The sequence below is a fragment of the Equus quagga genome, chromosome 11 (genome assembly GCF_021613505.1).
Source record: "Equus quagga isolate Etosha38 chromosome 11, UCLA_HA_Equagga_1.0, whole genome shotgun sequence".
Taxonomy (NCBI): domain Eukaryota; kingdom Metazoa; phylum Chordata; class Mammalia; order Perissodactyla; family Equidae; genus Equus; species Equus quagga.
The window spans coordinates 76,444,465-76,452,320 of record NC_060277.1 but is presented as its reverse complement, the minus strand read 5'-3'; positions in this window follow the sequence as shown (position 1 = coordinate 76,452,320).

Sequence of the window (7,856 nt, the reverse complement as noted above, 5' to 3'; positions counted from 1 at the left end):
AAGACACAAAGTGGTTGGATGGATTAAAAAACAAGACCCCTTGGGGCCAGCCAGGTGGCGCAGTGGTTAAGTGCACACATTCGACTTCTCAGTGGCCTGGGGTTCGCTGGTTCGGATCCCAGGTGTGGACATGGCACCGCTTGGCTAAAGCCATGCTGTGGTGGGCGTCCCACATATAAAGTAGACGAAGATGGGCATGGATGTTAGCTCAGGGCCAGTCTTCCTCAGCAAAAAGAGGAGGATTGGCAGCAGTTAGCTCAGGGCTAATCTTCCTCAAAACAAAAACAAAAACAAAAAAACAAGACCCAACAAATGCTGCCTCCAGGAAACACACCTCAGCTCTGAAGACAAACAGGCTCAGAGTGAAGGGATGGAAGATGACACTCCAAGCAAATGGCAAGCAAAAGAAAGTGAGTGTAGCCACAACTTATATCAGACAAAGCAGACTTCAAGATAAAAAAGTATAACGAGAGACAAAGATGGCCATTATATAACGATAAAAGGTATATTCCACCATGGAAATGGTGCCTGTCCAAGTTGAATCAATTCCCTAACTCTAGTGTGAACTCAGTATCATTTCAAAGGGATAAGTGTGTAAATTTAAAAGCAACGTCAATATCAATAATGTGTTATTCAAATTTTTCTTGCAGTTTTTGTGGCCAATTTACATATCCCTATTAATTATAATTAAAATCTTCTGCATATTGATTCATGTTAGAAAAATGTGTAAAATTATTATTGATTTGTATTATTAAGTGTTTTAGTTTCAATGTAAATTCTTGTAACTGTCTAGCTAGGTCACAAATTAGCTTTTCCTTTCCTTAGAGGTTCAAAATTAGCTAATCCATATGCAGTGTGACATCAGTGAGAAAACATAATCCCACTGCCTTATGTCTTTGATGATTGAATATTTTACAAGCATTCCTTCAGTTTCAAGAAAATCTTGCATTGAAAAACAGTGCAATAAATAATTGCAAAACTTGTCCAAAACACAACCAAAAGCATTGTTAAAAAACATGAGATCACTAAATTATCTTCTGTCTCTTTCAACAGTTCCATAAACTGGCAATGATTCATAGTGTTTGCAGGTACATGCTGAAAAGTTTTAACAAGTATATTCATGACACGTTGTAGAGTCAGTTTCAGAAAACCAAACACAAATGTTTTCACTCCATATCATATGACAGAACAAAGCAATAAGACAGTTGTCAGTCTCTTATTTTATTTTATTTATTTATTTTTTTTTGAGGAAGATTAGCTCTGAGCTAACATCTGCTGCCAATCCTCCTCTTTTTGCTGAGGAAGACTGGCCCTGAGCTAACATCCATGCCCATCTTCCTCTACTTTATATGTGGGACGCCTACCACAGCATGGCTCACCAAGCGGTGCCATGTCCGCACCTGGGATCTGAACCGGTGAACTTCCAGCCACCAAAGCAGAATGTGCAAACTTAACCGCCATGCCACTGGGCCAGCCCCATTTTATTTTAGTTTTTTGCTGAGGAAAATTTACCCTGAGCTAACATCTGCAGACAATCTTCGTCTTTTTGTGTGTGAGCCACTGCCACAGGATGGCGACTGACAGCGAATGGTGTAGGCCCATGCCCAGGAACCAGACCCAGGCTGCCAAAGCAGAGCCCTCCGAACTTAGACACCAGGCTACCAGGACTGGCCCGTCAGTCTCTTATTTTAAAATTTCAACATATTCAAATTTTTGACCTCTGACCGCTAAAGAACATTTGTCACAATAGAAATTAAGTTTTCCATATCTACCTGAAATTCTTCTTTAACAGATTCAAAAATATGTGCACCATGAGTTTGATTTTTTTAGGTAGCAAATTGACACTTCCTCATAAATTTAAAAGTCCTTTGAAACAAAACCTACTCAGATTATGCCTTCTTGGTCTTGTATCATACAACTCACCTAAAGCTAAAGAAAAGTGCCTGCATTGTTTCAAATTTAATCAACTGATCTTTGACATTATTACAAAGATCTTGGACTCTATAGACAATGGTTTGGCAGCTTAATTGAAGATCTTTAAGATTTAGTTTTTAGTCTTTTCCTCATCATTAAAAATTTTTTTCCCACAACTTAAATAAACATCTTATGCAATGTAATGGCTGAAATGAAATATAATCTTACCAAAATAACTAAGTTGTGTTTGAAGGAAGAATGTTTTACACTACTTCAGCTTTTTTATTTTAAATTTAAATTATTTAAAATTAAGTAAAATAAAAAAATTCAGTTCTTCATCTGCATTAATCACATTTCAATGCTCCATGGCAGCATGTCGGAGGTGGTTACCATGTTGGGCAGTACAGCTGTGGGGCATTCATTCTTACGCCTTTCCCTTTCATTACTGCTTTAGCTGCATCATTTCAATGTTGATATGTTGCACTTTTATTATTATCCAAAGTCTTTTTAATTTCCCATGTGGTTTCTCTTTTGATCCATGGTTGTCTATTTCTCTCTCAAATTTTGTCAATTTTTGCTTCTTGTACTTTGGAGCTTTATTATTAGGAACATACACATCTATGATTGTTATGTCTTTTGATGAATTATACCTTTTATTATTATAAAACACCACTTTTTTTTTTTTTAGGAAGATCAGCCCTGAGCTAACATCTGCTGCCAATCCTCCTCTTTTTGCTGAGGAAGACTGGCCCTGAGCTAACATCCATGCCCATCTTCCTCTACTTTATATGTGGGATGCCTGCCACCTGCCGCAGCATGGCTTGATGAGCGGTGCCATGCCTGCAACTTGGATCTGAACTGGCGGACCCCCAGGCCACCGAAGTGGAACATGGGAACTTAACTGCTGTGTCACTGGGCTGGCCCCAAAACACCACTTTTTTTTTTTTTTGAGGAAGATTAGCCCTGAGCTAACTACTGCTAATCCTCCTCTTTTTGCTGAGGAAGACTCGCCCTGAGCTAACATTTGTGCCCATCTTCCTCTAGTTTATGAGTGGGATGCCTACCACAGCATGGCCTGCCAAGTGGTGCCATGTCCGCACCCAGGATCTGAACCAGCAAACCTGGGCCCTCGAAGCGGAACATGCGAACTTAACGGCTGCGCCACTGGCCAGCCCCCTCTAGCCGCCTTATAGTCACTGTCTGCAAGGTATATATTTTTTCTTACTTATACCTTCAACTTATCTATATCTTTAGATTTAAAATGTCTTGCAAACAGCACGTAATTGGGTCATGCTTCCTTATCCACTCTGACAATCTTGCATTTTCATTTGAATGTTTAATCCACTACTAATGTTTAATGTAATTATTGGTATGGTTAGGTCTACTTTTTGCTCTTTATTTTCTGTTTGTCCCGTCTATTTCTTATTCATTTGTTCTTCCTTTCCTGCCTTCTTCTGAATCAATCAAATACTTTTTAAAATTCCATTTTAATTTCCTTGTTAGCTTTTCAGCTATACCTCCTCATGTTATATGTGTAGTGGTTGCTTTAAGGATTACAATATACATCCTTGACTTTTCACAGTCTATTTAGACTTAATTTTGTATCACTTCGTGTAAAATAAAAGAAGCTTGAAAGTGTACAGTTCCCTTTCCTGCCTCCTCCACCTTCATGCTGACATTGTCATATAGATTATCTCTACAGATGCTATAAACCATAAAACATATAGCACATGTTTAATAGACAGGATTTTTTATTATATGCTTACCACTTCCTAAATATCAGATCAGAGTTTCTGTCTATCATTTCCCTTTACTCCAAAGTACTTTCTTTAGCATTTCTTATACTGCAGTTCTGTTGGAAACCAATAATTATCTTTGTTTATCTGTAAATGTTTTTATTTTGCCTTAAAAAAAATATTCCCTTTTTTACATCTACGGACAGCTCATCTTTGACAAAGGTGCCAAGAACATACAGTGGAGAAAAGACAGTCTCTTTGATAAATGGTGTTGGGAAAACTGGACAGCCACATGCAAAAGAATGAAAGTAGACCATTATCTCACACCATACACAAAAATAAACTCCAAATGGATCAAAGACTTGAAGGTAAGTCCTGAAACCATAAAACTCCTGGAAGATAACATAGGTAGTACACTCTTTGACACTGAGCTTAAAAGGATGTTTTCGGATACCATGTCTTCTCAGACAAGGGAAACAAAAGAAAAAATAAACAAGTGGGACTTCATCAGACTAAAGAGCTTCTGCAAGACAAAAGAAACTAAGACCAAAACACAAGGACAACCCACCAATTGGGAGAAAATTTTTGAAAATCAGATATCCGGTAAGGGGTTAATCTTCATAATATATAAGGAACTCACACAACTGAACAACAAAAGACCAAACAGCCCAATCAAAAAATGGGCAGAGGATATGAACAGACATTTTTCCAAAGAAGATATACAGATGGCCAATAAACACATGAAAAGATGTTCAACATCACTAATCATGAGGAAAATGCAAATCAAAACTACATTAAGATACCACCTTACACCTGTTAAAATGGCTGTAATCAGTAAGACTAAAAATAACAAATGTTGGAGAGGGTGTGGAGAAAAGGGAACCCTCATACACTGCAGGTGGGAATGCACACTGATGCAGCCACTATGGAAAACAGCACGGAGATTCCACAAAAACTAAAAATAGAACTACCTTATGACCCAGCTATCCCACCACTGGGTGTCTACCCAAACAACTTGAAATCAACAATCCAAAGTAACATATGTGCCCCTATGTTCATTGCAGCACTATTCGCAATAGCCAAAATGTGGAAGCTATCCAAGTGCCCATCAACTGATGTTGGATAAAGAAGATGTGGTGTATATATACAATTGTATACAATATATACAAAACCCAGCCATAAAAAAAGACAAATTCTTCCCATTTGTAACATCATGGAAAGACCTGGAGGGAATTATACTTAGCAAAATAAACCAGACTGAGAAAGACAAACATCAGATGATTTCACTCATACGTGGAATATAAACAAACACCCAGACAAAGAAAACAGTTCAGTGGCTACCAGGGGAAGGGGGGGTGAAGGGTGGGCACAGGGGGTGAAGAGGAGCACCTTTGTGGTGACAGACAAGAAATAATGTACAACTGAAATTTCTCAATGATGTAAACTATTATGAACTCAAATAAAAGTTTTTAATTCCCTTTTTTGCATTTTTTATTATGGTAAAATATAAACAAGTCTACTATTTTAACCATTTCCTAAGTGTACAATTCAGTGATATTTTGCCTTTGTTCTTTTTTTTTGAAGTTTTATTTGCTTGAGATTATATATATAGTGTGTGTTTATTCTTGAAAGATATCTTCTCTAGAATTATGCCTTGATGGGTTTTTTTTTTCCGTTAATGCTTTAAAGATGTCTTTCCACTGCCGTCTGGCCTCCATTGTTTCTGATGAAGAACAATATTTCCCTGTTTGTAATAGATCATTTTCCTCTGGCTGCTTTGGTGATCTTACCGTTACCTTCGGTTTTCAGCAGATTGCCAACAGTGTCCCTGGGTGTGGTTTTCTTTGTGTCTATCCTACTTGAAGTTTGCTGAGCTCCTTGAGTCTCTCCGTGTCTTTCACCAAACTTAGAAACATTCAATCAAGATATCTCCAAATGTTTTTTTTCCGCTCCAATCTCTCTCTCTTCTCTTCCTAGAGCTCCAATTACATGTAAATTAGAGCTGTTGATATTGTCCCACAGGTCACTGAGGTTTTCTATTCACTTTGTCAACATCATTTTTTTTTCCTGTTTTCAGATTGGATCATTTCCATCGAACCATCTTCAAGTTTGCTGACGCTTCATCACCTCAAATTTACTGTTGAGCTGAAATTTTTTTTTCACATATTTTATTTTTTGGTTCTAGAATTTCCATTTGGTTCTTCTTTACAGTCTCTATTTCTCTGTTGAGATTTCATATCTGTTTATTCATTAGGATTGTATTTTCCTTTACTTATTGAGCATAGTTACATTAGTTGCTTTAAAATTCTTGCCTGCTAATTCCAATATCTGGGACATCTTAGAATCAGCCTTCATTGATTGATGTTTTTTCTTGAGTATGATTCATACTTTCTTATTTCTTTGTATATCTACTAATTTAGGGTTATATCCTGATATTGTGAATGATACATTGTCAAACCTCTGGATTCTGTTATGTTCCTCCAGGGAGCAGGCCGATAATTTGTAGAATTCAGAACTCCCCGTCTGTGGCCGTCTCCTCCCAGACTTCCCTCTCTCACTTTCCGGCTGCTATGGTCACCCTAAGCTCTGTCCTCTATTTTTCAATCAGTAAGACTTGCAGATTTCCATCAGAGTTTTAGTGGTCCCCTGAGGCACTGACCAGGGCCTGCCCTCAGGTGAAAAGCTAAAACATGAGAAACTCACCCATGCAATTCCTTGCTTCCTAGTGCCAACTCCTCTCTAGTTTCTGCCTGCTTTATGTCATCTTCCAGGGCCTTCAGGTAATTGTTTTGTTATAGACTATACAGTTTCTAATTGTTATCTATGGAAGGGTTATTCCTATATGAGCTCCTCTGCCATTATTGGAAGCAGACCCTCCTCCAATCTAATCTGTTTTTACTCCTCCTCCCCACAACAATCTGTGCTCTAGCCATATTCAATTATTTGAAGTTTCCCAAACAGGCCATGTCTTCTCTTGTCTCTGGGCCTTTGTACACACTTCTTTCTCTGCCTTCCCCGACCCCAATCTAAGTATCTTCTACTCATTGTTCAGAATTCAGTAAAGATATCAACTCTTTTGGAGAACATCATTAGTCAGGGCTGATTCAAGTAACAGAAATGTCCGTGTACTAACAAGTCAAAAGGGAGAAGAGTATTGAGGGGTGGGCGAAAGGGACAAAGGGGCACATATGTATGGTGATGGATAAAAATTAGACTACTAGGGGTGAGCACAATGAAGTGTATTCAGGAATTTATAAACAACAATGTACACCTGAAACTACACAATGTTATAAACCATTATAATCTCAATAAAAATACTTAAAAAAGGAATGTTCTAAAAAAATTAAAAATAAATAAAGAGAGAAGAGTATTTAATGTAAGAGTACAGAGGTATCCTGGGGGAACCCAAAGACGAAGTGCCTTAGCCAGGCCTCAGAAACCAACCAAAATCAGGTACTCCATTTCACTGGGACTTCATCTCCATCTCTTGTGTCTCTTCTCTGCCCCTCTGAAGGGCTCCTAGGAACCCCAATTTCCCTCATCAATCAGTTTTGTTACTGCCTGTTTACTTTTCCTTATTCCCCTCTAGACCATAAATTCCTTGAGCGCAAACCTATGCTTTTATCTATTTTCTCATCTTCATGACTAAGCAGAGTACAGTCAACAGAGCTCACAGGTGGTTAAAAAAAAAAAAAAAGGCAGACAAGTAAACCGACCTTTAATACACAACATAGCAGGTGTTGAAACAGACATTTTCAAGGTGCTCCAGGAGCCAGAGGAAGAAGTACTCACATCTCCACCTGGGCTGTCAGGAAGGCTCAGGAAAGATGCTCCAGTGATGTTGCTTGTCCTCTGATTCAGGGATCCAAAAGGACAATCCCATAAAAACCAGAGACTCTCTCAAAGATCCTCCTAACGCTCTGGGTCTCCACCGAAAGGAAGAGAGAACTTCACCCAATGTCTTTCTGAACCATCACTTGAAGGGACAAAGAGAATCACGGAGAAGAGAACTTGGCGATCTGTTTCACTAACATTTCAGCCATTCAAGATTTCTTTCAGTTCCTCTTTCCCATCTTGGTATCTTTGAACATTTTTTCCCCTCAGCCTAGACTGTTTTCCTCACCCTCTTCTCTTTGGCTAACCTTTAAACAGCTTTTAGGTCTCAACTTTAACGTCACTTTCTGGAGAGGAAGGAGGCTCCCCTCT